The following is a 13087-nucleotide window of genomic DNA, read 5'->3' as shown; positions in this document are numbered from 1 at the left end:
TAACATGAAAAAGCTGCAAATAGATTATGAAATTTGTTGTGGCCAATATGAACATGCACTGATCTGGGTGAACCAGAACTGTCAATATGCCCTGTATCCTAATGGCCAAATGTTACCAAATATTTTTACATCTGAGTTAACATGGGGAACGTCAATGTGATCCCTTCTCTGTTTATTCAACATTAGTATCACCACTTCTCTCAGTGTCATAGGAAATATCACTTTATGGTGTGCTTCTGTTTATACAGTAAGTAGTTGTGGTGACAGTTGTGTTTTATAAGCTTTGAAATATTCTGCTGGTGGGCCATCGGGCCCTGGTGTCTTACCCATAGAGAACAGTTCAATCACTGCAGCTATTTCTGGTGTAGGAGCTTCAACGGTCAGTGCCTTGTCTGTTATGACATGTGGGAAGGGTAGCACATCCAAGTATTTTTGTAGTCCCACTGGCCCTTTGTCGTGGGGGATGTGTACAATTTGCCTGTGTATTTAGGAGCAAACTAATGTAATTCCAAATTCCATAGATAGGAGTATGAGGCACCTCTGAGCATATCAACAAGGCAAGCAGCTAACACGCTTTGTCACCCTTATCATGCTTGTTAGAAATGGGGTCTTTGGTTGTGTAGGAAAGTCCTCCTTTTTGCCCTGGTCACCCCCACACTTTTTGGACAGGTACTGGTGGTTACTGACTCTTGGCTGTGCCCTGGGTACTGCTTACCAGTCCCAGGGCCAGTGCTCTGTGTAAAATGGATATGCAAATTAGGCTAATTATAATTGGCTAAGTTAACCTACCTATAAGTCCCTAGTATATGGTAGGGCATGTAGGTTTAGGGACCACAGCATAGTGCACTGCTGAGGTGCCCAGTGTCATTTTAAAGGCAGGCCTGCCTTGCTGGCTGCTTTTAAATTAAAGTTATATGCAAATTCGACTTTGGAATTAAAAGTAGTTCCAAAGTCTTAAACTACCTTATTTTTACATATAAGTCACCCCTAAGGTGTGCCCTATGTGCCCCTAGGGCTGGGTGCCATGTAACTATAAGCAGGGACTTTATAAAAATAGTTTTATAAGCCCTGGTGAGGTAAAAACAGCCAAATTCGTTTTTCCCTCATTGTAGTAAATGGCCTTCATAGGCTAAAATGGGGAGACTTTATTTTAATTTTTAAAGTCTCCTTAAATGATGCATACCAAGAATTTGGTATCAAATTAATTGTTGTAATAAATCCCACAACTTCCAGTTGTGGGATTTAATATAACTTGTTCAGGTAAAGAGTTTTAAACTTTACCTGAAAAAGTTGCCAATTTCAGCCCTGCATCTCTAGCCGGCTTGCCTCAACGCGACCCGGCCTGATTTGCTGGTCCCGGTAAAGAAAATCTCCGAAAAAGAGACTAAGTCCGAAGGTAAAAAGTTGACCGGGACCTTCCAGCCAGAGTATCAGAGGAGGGCTCCATGGACGTCGGATCGAGATCCAGGTTTGACCCCGGTCGAAGGAATTTCACCTCGAAAAATGACTAAGTCCGAAGGTAAAAATCTCCACTGAGGATTCCAGCATCGCGTATCCGGAGAAGGGCTCCAGGAGGTCGGATTGGACTGGCAGGTTCGTCCCGCTGAAGAAAATTTCGAAAAAAAGACTAAGGGGGTCATTCTGACCCCCGCGGGCGGCGGTCGCCGCCCACCTGGAGGGAGCCGCCATATGGCCGCTCCGCGGTCGAAAGACCGCGGAGGCCATTCTGGCTGTCCCGCTGGGCTGGCGGGCGACCGCCAGAAGGCCGCCCGCCAGCCCAGCGGGAAACCCCTCCCCACGAGGAAGCCGGCTCCGAATGGAGCCGGCGGAGTGGGTATGTGCGACGGGTGCAGTGGCACCCGTCGCGTATTTCAGTGTCTGCAAAGCAGACACTGAAATACGAAGTGGGGCCCTCTTACGGGGGCCCCGGCAGTGCCCATGCCATTGGCATGGGCACTGCAGGGGCCCCCAGGGGCCCCACGACACTCCTCACCGCCATCCTGTTCCTGGCGGCCGGAGCCGCCAGGAACAGGATGGCGGTGAGGGGGTCGGAATCCCCCATGGCGGCGCAGCAAGCTGCGCCGCCATGGGTGATTCCCAGGGCAGCGGAAAACCGGCGGGAGACCGCCGGTTTTCCTCTTCTGACCGCGGCCAAACCGCCGCGGTCAGAATGCCCTGTGGGGCACCGCCAGCCTGTTGGCGGTGCTCCCGCATCCCCGGCCCCGGCGGTCCTTGACCGCCGGGGTCGGAATGACCCCCTAAGTGTGAAGGTAAACTTTTAACCGAGGCCCCCCGCGGCCTGTAGCCGAGCAGGGATCCATAGCGGTCGGCCTTAAACTTTGACTTTGCCCCGGTCGAGGTGAAACCAGATGACCCGATTGGCGCTTTTTGTTTCTAGGCGCTAAAAAAATAATAATTCTTTAAAAATTCATATCTCCGGTTCCCCTTATCCGATTTTATTCGTTTTGGTGTAATTTTAAAGATAAAATATAATCTATTTTTATGAATTGGTTTTGGATTTTTAAACTGTTTCCTGTGTTTTATTTAATTACTGTTTTGTGATATTTGAATGCTTTACACTCTGTCTCCTAAGTTAAGCCTTGACGCTCGTTGCCAAGCTACCAAGGGTTGAGCTGGGGTTAATTTACTGAGACCTAACTGGACCTTAGTGGAGGTTAGTGGCCTATTGCTAAGTGTAGGTACCTACCTGCCCTTACCAATAACCCATTTTCCAACAGGTTGGCAGTCAGGTTACCCCCCTGTCCAATCAAGGACCCTTACTCTAGTCAGGGTAAGTCACACACAATCCAAATTATCCTGTGCTCACCCTCTGGTAGCTTGGCGCTGAGCAGTCAGGCTTAACTTAGAAGGCAATGTGTAAAGTATTTGTGCAATAAATCATACAATACCACCATGTAGCACAACAAAAATACACCACACTGTTTTAAGGAAAATATAAAGGGGCATATTTATACTCTGTTTGCGCCGGAATTGCAGCGTTTTTTTTTACACAAATCCGACGCAAAACTAACTCCATATTTATACTTTGGCGTTAGACCCGTCTAGCGCCAAAGATCTTGGAGTTTGCGTCATTTTTTAGCGTGGACACCTACCTTGCGTTAATGATATGCATGTGCGCCGTATTTACACTCCCGGGCAAAAATGACGCCCAGGAGTGGGCGGGTCAAAAACAAATGACGTCCAGCCGTTTTAGCGTAATTTTTTAACGCCTGGTCAGGGCAGGCGTTAAGGGACCTGTGGGCTCGGAAGGAGCCCAGAGGTGCCCTCCCATGCCCCCAGGGACACCCCCTGCCACCCTTGCCCACCCCAGGAGGACACCCAAGGATGGAGGGACCCATCCCAGGGAACTTAAGGTAAGTTCAGGTAAGTATTTTTTTTTAAAAAAAATTGTGGCATAGGGGGGCCTGATTTGTGCCCCCCTACATGCCACTATGCCCAATGACCATGCCCAGGGGACAGAAGTCCCCTGGGCATGGCCATTGGGCAAGGGGGCATGACTCCTGTCTTTGCTAAGACAGGAGTCATTTCAATGGGGGTTGGGAGTCTAAAAAAATGGCGCTAATCGGGTTGAGGCGAAAATTTTGCCTCAGCCTGACTTGCCCCATTTTTTGGCGCCCAAGCTCCATTTTCCCCTACGCCGGCGCTGCCTGGTGTAAGTCATTTTTCTTTACGCACACCAGGCAGCTCCGCCGGCTAACGTCATTCCATAAATAAGGCGCCCGCATGGCGCTTTGGAATGGCGTTAGCCGACGTTAACTTTTTTGACGCACAACTGCATTGGCGCACTTGTGCGCCAAAAAGTATAAATACGGCCCAAAATATTTATCTGCTTGAATACAGGTCAAAATGATCAAAGATGCATTAAGTAAATGTAGAGATATCACTGAAAAGTGTCTTAAGTCTTTTTAAAGCAAACAAAGCCTCTTTCAAGCGCAAAGTACCTGGTTCACGTGAAAAATTTCTGCAAAGGGTTGCAGAGGAAGAGAAGTGTGGCAACAAAGGGGTGTGCATCGATTTCTTAGGCCGCACACGGCGATGCGTAGTTTAGTTTCCACGCAGGGACGGCTGTGCGTCGATTTCCGGCGCTCAGTTGTGGATCCTCTTCGGGTTACAGGGTTTTTAGATGTCCCAGGGACAGTGCGTGGATTTCTTGCGCTGGCAGTATGAAATCACAGGAGCTGCGTTGATCCGGTGGGCATTGCATCAAATTTTCTACCGCACGGCAGGCGCTGCCTCGATTCCTCTTTGGAAGTCAGGCTGCGTCGTTCTGGCTCGGCTATGCGTCGATCTAGTGGGCCATGCCTCGAATTTCCAGTCGCTACGCTGACACTGAGGACTTGGAATGGATTTAATGCAGCAAACAGAAAAGAACCAACCGACTGTTTTTAATGTTTCTTGTATAGGTTTTTGATCCATTGCAATATGTATTATTCTTCTTTCTATCTATCACGAGCACTTTTTCTCACACTACCTGTCCTTTGTTGTGTTGTTTTATCAGATGGGCTGTCCATATAGGATGAATATATTAAATTTATATTTATGTATAAGTAAATAAATGAATATTATATTTGTATGAATAAATAGTTTGTTTGTTTTCACCTATGTTGTTTTATGATATATAAACAATTTGTTTTTCCCCGTTAGGGCATTGTCGTATGTAATGATTATATTCTACCCAGCCCGATCGGTTTTTGGGTTACCCTCTGTGGTTTACTAGCACACTTTCTAAAAGTGGCATTTCTAAAATAGTAATATTAAATCCAACTTCACCAGTCAGCAGGATTTTATATCACCATTCTGGCCATACTAAATTTGACCTTCCTACTCCTTTCAGATCAGCAGCTACCACTCAAACAATGTATGAGGGCAGCCCCAATGTTAGCCTATGAAGGGAGCAAGCCTCACAACAGTGTAAAAAATAATTTAGAAGTTTTACACTACCAGGACATGTAAACTACATTGGTACATGTCCTGCCTTTTGCATACACAGCACCCTGCCCTATGGGTTACCTAGGGTATACCTTAGGGGTGTCTGATATGTAGAAAATGTTTTTGTTTTAGGTTTGGCAAGTACTTTTAAATGCCAAGTCGAATTGTCAGTGAAACTGCACACACTGGCCTTGAAATGACAGGCCTGAGACAAGGTTAAGGGGCTACTTAAGTGGGTGTCACAATCAGTGCTGCAGGCCCACTAGTAGCATTTAATCTACAGACCCTGGTCACATATAGTACACTCTATTAGGGACTTATAAGTAAATTAATTAGTCCAGTGGGTATGATCCAATGTAACACTGTTTAAAGGGAGAGAGCATATGCACTTTAGCACTGGTTAGCAGTGGTAAAGTGCGCAGAGTCTAAAAACCAGCAAAAACAGTGTCCAAAAAGTGGAGGGAGGCAGGCAGGCAAAACGTTAGGGGTGACCACCCTCAGGCTGTCAGGTCTAACAATGTTGCTTCACAACATATTTCTGGTAGTCTTCAAGTCTCAGCCTGACCAGCTGCACATCATATCTGTTTTTCATCTCATCCATAGTTAGGAGTTGGATCAGCAACTGCACCCCTCTCACACTCCTCCAATTCCATTACTAATGCAAGGACCCTCACCTTCAATAATTTCTTATTAATGAGACCATAATATATTGGCCTCAAATCACAAATTTAAAGGTGTCCCACTCAATCACCTAGTCAACCATGGAGCCCAGATTCACAATGAAATAATTGTCTATGTCCTTCCCAATAGATTTTTGATATGGTGTTTCTAAGAGTGCTGACATTGGTAGCATTGAGGTAGGGATCCCATGAAGGAATCTGGTCCAACCAAATGAAAGAAGGAGCAAATTGCTATCAGAGACAACCTTATTCAGGTATTTTGCACTCCTGATAAACAGTCCCCCAGGAACAGGTCGAGCCTGGTGTACCATGCATGAACTGGCAAATAAAGCAAAAATTCCCTGTCGTGCGCATGTAACCTCCTCCAGATATACAGGAATGGTCAGCACAGCAACCATCAATTAAACTTGCCTGCATTTGTTGTGCAAGTTATGGTACACAGATCTAATTAGAGTTACACACTAACCATAACTGTATCTAAATACATGCTCCCTTGCCACGCACACCTTATATCCTCATACATTACATGCTCAATGATTGTATTGATAACACCCCTAATGACATTTGAAATGAGATCATTGGTAACAAAATTGTGCATTTGTGCATTTCGGGGGCACGAGTTATACTTATTTTAGGGCGTGAGTTATAGTTACTTGAGATCATTAAAACTGATGAATCTCAATACTTTTTGTTTAGTTTAAAACATTATTGCCCTCAATATAACATTGGTGGCAAATGCCGCCTACTGCCACGGCAACGGCCGCCAACATACTGTCGCCGTGGCTACCAACCGTCCACCAAAATATGACTGTAGCCGGAATTCCACCAGAAGGCTGGCGGAATTCCAGCTACGGTCATGGCGGCAGATGGCGGTAAGGTGGCGCTGCTGCTAGCAGCAGTGCCACGCCAGTAGAACGCCGCCGACCGTATCATGTCTCATGATACGGCCTGGCGGTGTTCTGCTGGTGGACGCTGCAGCTGGCAGCAGCGCCGCTTCCCGTCTCCTTTCTGAGGACCCCCTGCAAGCAGGTAAGTCGGGTTCTCCAACAGGGGAGAGGGTTGGGGGGTGTTGTGTGTGTGTGTGGGGGTGTGTGTGACTGTGCTTGTGTGCGTGCATGCGGGTGTGAGGCATGTGTAATGCGTATGTGCATGAATGGGTTTGAGTGTACATTTATGTTGTGTCGTGTGATAGCGTGTGTGCCAGTATGTATGTTTGTGAGTGTTGCTGTGTGTGTGTATGAATGCATGCATGGTAGGTGAATGTGGGTATGTGAGAGTGTATGTATGTGGGTGTACTGTGTGTATGTCGGGGGGTCAGGAGGGAGAGGGGAGGGAGAGGGAAGACTATGGGGATGACGAGGGGGAGACCCCTGTCAGTGCCAGGGAAGGAATTCCCTGTCACTGATAGTGTCTACCACCATGGTTTTCGTGGCGGTACAGAAGCCACGGAAAACATGGAGGTGGGTGGGGTCATAATGCCATTGACGGACTAGTGATGGCCGCCGGACTGGAAACTGTAGTCTCCAGCCCGGCGGTTGTTACCGCCTTGGCGGCCGGTGTGTTAAATTGGCGGTTTGGCTTTGGCCAAACTGCCAATGTCATAATAGTATGTACTGCCGGTCTGTTGGCAGTACTACCGCCAATATTACACCGACTTCCGGGGTCGTAATGAACCCCTATGTTTCAAATGAACAGTTGACCTAAATGTATTGTGCCTTTAAACTTTGCTTTTCTCTGTGAATGTCTACATTTTATTAATGTAACCTATGTGTGTGTATATATTTTAATGAAAAAGTCAAAGATTAAAGAGAAGTTATGATTCACTTTGATTATAAGACCTTAACATACGTTTAAAAACAAACTCAGAAATCCACTGAAAAATCACAGTTAAAGTGCAGTCATGGTTAGAAAACAAAACTTTAAAAACACTTACATTGCTAAATATGATTACATAAAGTTTAACTATAACTCACAGCACTGCCATGCAGGGCTTATTTCATTACATGCTCTAGTTTTCAGTCCGCTGACCGTGCAGGCCTACAGATCATCAATTATTCCCTAAGTGAGGCTCTATGTGTTCCTGCACGATTGTACGACGAAACAACGAATTAAAAAACAACTACTGCCTTAACAACGAGGTCGGAACACCGACCTCGTTTCTACTACTAATGATTTTACCACGAATGCCTTAACAACGATATTTCGTTGTAAAGGCATTCCTGATAAAATCATTAGCAATAGGCACCATTCACCCTACATCCCTCACCCCACCCCCCCAACCCCACCCCAAAACCTAAAACCCTCTGACCCCCCACCCACTCCCCAAAACCAAAAACGCCCCACCCCACCCCAAAACCTAAAACCCCCTGACCCCCACCCACTCACCAAAACCAAAAACGCCCCACCCCCCAACCCCACCCTAAAACCTAAAACCCAAAACCCCCTGACCCCCCACCCACTCCCCAAAACCAAAAACGCCCACCCCCCAACCCCACCCCAAAACCTAAAACCCCCTGACCCCCACCCACTCCCCAAAACCAAAAACGCCCCACCCCCCAACCCCACCCTAAAACTTAAAACCGCCTGACCCCCCACCCACTCCCCAAAACCAAAAACGCCCCACCCCCCCAACCCCACCCCAAAACCTAAAACCCCCTGACCCCCCACCCCCTCCCCAAAACCAAAAACGCCCCACCCCCCCAACCCCACCCCAAAACCTAAAACCCCCTGACCTCCCACCCACTCCCCAAAACCAAAAACGCCCCAACCCCCCAACCCCACCCTAAAACCTAAAACCCCCTGATCCCCCACCCCCTCCCCAAAACCTAAACCCACCACTTACCTTCGCCAACTCCCTTCTTTGTACCTTAACCTTGCATGTTCGTTGTTCAGAACATACATAGTTAAGGCACAAAAAACCGTAGTCGTGGTTAAAAAAAGCGTTGTTGCGCTTTCGTTAACCACGACTTTCGGAAAAAAAAAGTAGTAAAAAAGGATGTTTCCCTTCCTGCACCATTGTGATACTCTTCACAAAGATGGGTGATATTTCCGGACTGCTACACCTGACAGTGGTGGCCGGCAGCTTTAGGAGGGAGGGGGCGGGCGGGGCACACACACACACACACACATTCTTTCACACACAGACACGCACGCACACACGCACATCCATTAACAACACTCATACTATTCAAACGTGCACGCACGCACCAAACACTCATTTTAAAACATCACACACATACTTTCACACATGCACGCAAGCACGCACATCCATTAACAACATTCATACTATTTAAACATGCACACACGCACCAAACATTCAAATTTGAAACATCACACACATACACACACACACTTACCTTTGGCCTCCAGGTCCCAGGAGGGTTGGGACTGCTGCCTTCCCTCATTGGCTAGCCTTAGGTCAGCCAATGATGGAAGGCAGCAGTCCCAGCCTCGTCACAGAGTGGGATGGGGTCAGTGAGACTGCTGACCCCACCCCACTCTGTGACGAAGTGTCACTGATTGACACTCGCCATGGGCACTTCAGGGCTTGAACTGAAGCACCCAGGGAGAATGTCAATTGGTGACGCTTTCCTCGTCACCCAGGGGAGGGCCTCGAGGCACCTTTGCTGGGCTTAGGAGGTCATGCCCATAGGAGCTGTGATCTCCTTAGCCCAGCAAAGTTCAGCTCAGGCAGCCAGGAGTCTGCGCAAATCGTGCATGTCTGCTCCTGGCTGCCTGACCTGAACATGAAGAGTGTCTGTCAGGCTGACCTTTGTTCAGCCTGACAGACACTCTTCATGGGGGGCAAAAGGTGGGGGGACATGGCACCTCCGCCCTAAAGGACGGGCGCCACTGACACCTGATGCAAAAACTTTACAGCATACCCAGCTTCAATCCTTGCAAGGGGAAGTCAGGCAGCAGGAAAATATTTCCCTTGCTGTCACTCAGCACTCTCACTGCCTTAGCGCCTGAAATGGAAAAGGGGAAAACACATTTTACAAACAAGTGTGTGAGGAGCAGTATATTTTTGCCCTCTGCGTTGCCTGCTCCTGAAATTTTCCTGGTGGCAGAAGAAGTGTAAAATACTTTGCTCATCAGGTAGGCTTTCCACAGGGAGGGCATGATTCATTCCAGGACTTCAATCAAGTCTCTGGATACTTAGATGATGCGGATGGTGCCTGGGGAAGAAAGTGCTTCCTTTCATGCCATCACAACATTGAAAAGTAGCTTTCCTTTTTCATTGAGTTTTCATTGCAGTGAATAATTGGATTTAGATTCCGTTATTCGCACCAATCACTTCCAGTGGATGAAATACATAACAATGACATTGATTAATTATAACTAAATCTCTCAATTTTCCATTTTTGCTGATTTGTCCAGATGAATGCAGGTAGAAAGCCACATATATATATATTCGTTTCTGGATTTATTTTAACTATGGATAAAAACAGAAATTACATTTTATGTAATCCTAAATGATGTCAGTCAGGACTGCTGTGTCAATAGCTGTGCAGACTGACAGGTAACAGTGATAGCTTAAATTGTAGACAAGTTTGATACTAAAATGTGCTTTATTTTAAAATGAGACCATTAGTTTATCATCTGTGGATACGGAATTATAAGGGTACATTTCTTGTTTGGAAAAATCCTAGTATCTTTTTTACAAAGTTCTAAATATACATCGATAAATAAAAAATAAAAAATGAGTATGACTATATAGATATAGAAATGTAAAAATAAAATACCATAAAACCAGGAGCCTTGGTATAACAAGACGCATTATGCATCACTAAACAGCCAATATACCCACATCATTCCCAAAAGTGCTGCAGAAGGTCCCCTTCCCATCCAAACCATTCCACCCAGTGGTGTTGGAGTTGATGCCCAGTGCTGAGAGCATGTGATGCCACAATTTTGACACAAGCACTAACACGTACACACCTCAAGCTGAAAACACTTTCTGGTTAAGTAGCCCCTCATTGGTCTTCCACCAGCTGCCAATACAACGATGAGGTGTTTGCACATGTCAAAATAATTCGCTCTGTCCCCTCCCCCGTGCTGTTAGAAATGCGGTGGGGTGAGCTTTTTGTCTCTCTCCTTCTACCTTTGTTACTGAAAAACAAATTACAATTAAAAAACATGAAAACAAGTACAAAATCGGTACTGTATGTAGCATAATATCTCAGGATTACAATATAATATTTCTGAGATATGCTCCCACATATCACAATTAATAACAGTTTATAAAAGAGAAGGTAACATTATAATGAAGTTATTAAGAGGGAGCGCATTTTAGAGTGAATATTTTGAAACCTTGCTTCTGAGAGATCTTAATAAAGTAAGGACATTTTTTTCTTTTTTTCTAAATAATATTTGGATACGTCAGGAAAAATAAAGACAGACTTTCTAAGAACAGGAAGCAACATAAACATTAGGAAACAGTGGCGACTGCATAAAGAGAGATGCCAATTCAGTATGCTGACAGATGGTATTAATCATATGCCCCTGTAAAATCAACTTGGTTTTGGGAGAAAGGTTTGAAAGAAAATAAATGTTTGTGGATAGAAAATGTATTGAGACATATTATGCATACATTTGTGATTTCGTGTCTTTTGTTTTGCCTTGTTATAAAGGTCGTGGGCCTGATTCGCAAAGGTAAACCTACCCTTTCGTGGCAGTTTACGATTGTTTGATATTCCCAAAGGTATTCAAGAGTAACTCCGCATACTAATCTTAAATCCCTCTGTGAAAACAATCGTAAACTTGCATGGTGTAAACACGTGGCGCAGCGCTGCATGCAAAGACCACGCACAGACCCTTTCGTGTTGCAGCCACACTCGGAACTGCGTCACCGCAGTTCCCTCTTTATTTATAGACGTGTACTGCGTGCCCCTCCTGGAAACGGCGAGCACGTTATGTTAAGCACGGAGAGCCCGCATGGCTCTCCGCTCAACCTTTACATCCCCCCCATGTTTTACTCCACATGGACAAGGGTTAACAAAATAAACTTAAGCAATCAATGAAAACCTGACCACACGAAAAGTTTCAAAAATAAGATTGAAAGAAATATCCCAAATAACGAATAACTGAAAGAACACTCCAAAACTTGTTTCTTAACCCCCTGAATCCTCGTGTCGCTCACAGAGTCCGCTTTAGACGGCTGGAGGTCATTTTCACACTGTCCACACCGTTCTTCCCACAGTGTGCTTGCACTAACAGATGACACCGACACTTAATTTTCTGAGCACTCTAGTCGACAAACAAAGTCTTTCAGCTGACTGCTCAGTACTGGATTCGGGCGTAGATCATATCTGGCACTTCTAGTTCTCCCACTTCCATGTTCAAGAACGCAACTAGGCCGGGTTTGCTCGATCGTTGTTGGCTCAGCAACACTCTTCCTTTCCTCAGCTAATAGTGATGAACCACATGTTATGTCTTCTATTTCCCCTTCTTCACTGGTCGACTCTCTTAGACCAGCCCTTCTAAAATGTGATACATTTCGTGTCACTCTCTGTCTCCCTTTTGCAGCAGTTATCATGGATCCCTTGATGCCAATTATTTCCCATACATCGGGCTCAAACGGCGTTCTAAACTTTCCTCCTCCTCGCCGACATCTCACGACCACCCGATCTCCTTCTTGAAACCCTCGATACTTAGCTCGCCGTTGGACACTCGCCCGCTGATTAGTAGCTTCTCGCCGGTTTTGAGTGGCTTTTACGCCCAATACAGGAGGTTTCCATTTAGGACCTGAGGGAATACAGTCACGTGGAGATACTTTGAACATCAGAGAGGAGGGAGCACAACCAGTGGTGCTGTGAGGTGTTTGACGGTAAGTACTCAAAAATTGATATAGACATTGTTCACTGTTTTCCTTTCGTTCCACTCCAATCCTTAGAGCCCTGTTCAGAGTTCGCATGAACCTTTCCACGTCCTCATTTGCCTGAGGCCAGTAAGGCGTTATCTTACGATGACGAATGGCTAGACCATCAAGGTATGATCTAAACTCTTGCCCTTGGAAAGGAGGACCATTATCAGTTCGAATTTCGTCAGGCAAACCGAACAAGGCAAACGTCTTTTGTAGAACTGGCTGTACATTTTCAAACGCCGTTGACGCTACCACCTCCACTATTGGGAATTTGGTATATGAATCAATCAGAACGGCAGTCAATCTCCCATCTGGGAAACTCCCAAAGTCCATGCTCACTTTAGCCCATGGTTTCAGAGTAGCCGGTTCAGTTATCACTGGGCAACTCGGAGGTTCTATCGACGTAATGATACAGGAATGACATCTCCCTACCATTTCATCAACCTGAGTATCCATACCCGGGAACCAGACTTTGGCACGTAATCTCGCTTTGGTTTTAGCAGTCCCTTGGTGCCCTTGATGAGCCAACTCGATCACTCTCGAACAGAGACATTGTGGAAGCACGATTCGCCTTCCCCTCAGAACCAACCCC

The sequence above is a fragment of the Pleurodeles waltl genome, chromosome 2_2, assembly GCF_031143425.1.
Source record: "Pleurodeles waltl isolate 20211129_DDA chromosome 2_2, aPleWal1.hap1.20221129, whole genome shotgun sequence".
NCBI lineage: Eukaryota > Metazoa > Chordata > Amphibia > Caudata > Salamandridae > Pleurodeles > Pleurodeles waltl.
This window is presented reverse-complemented; position numbering follows the sequence as displayed.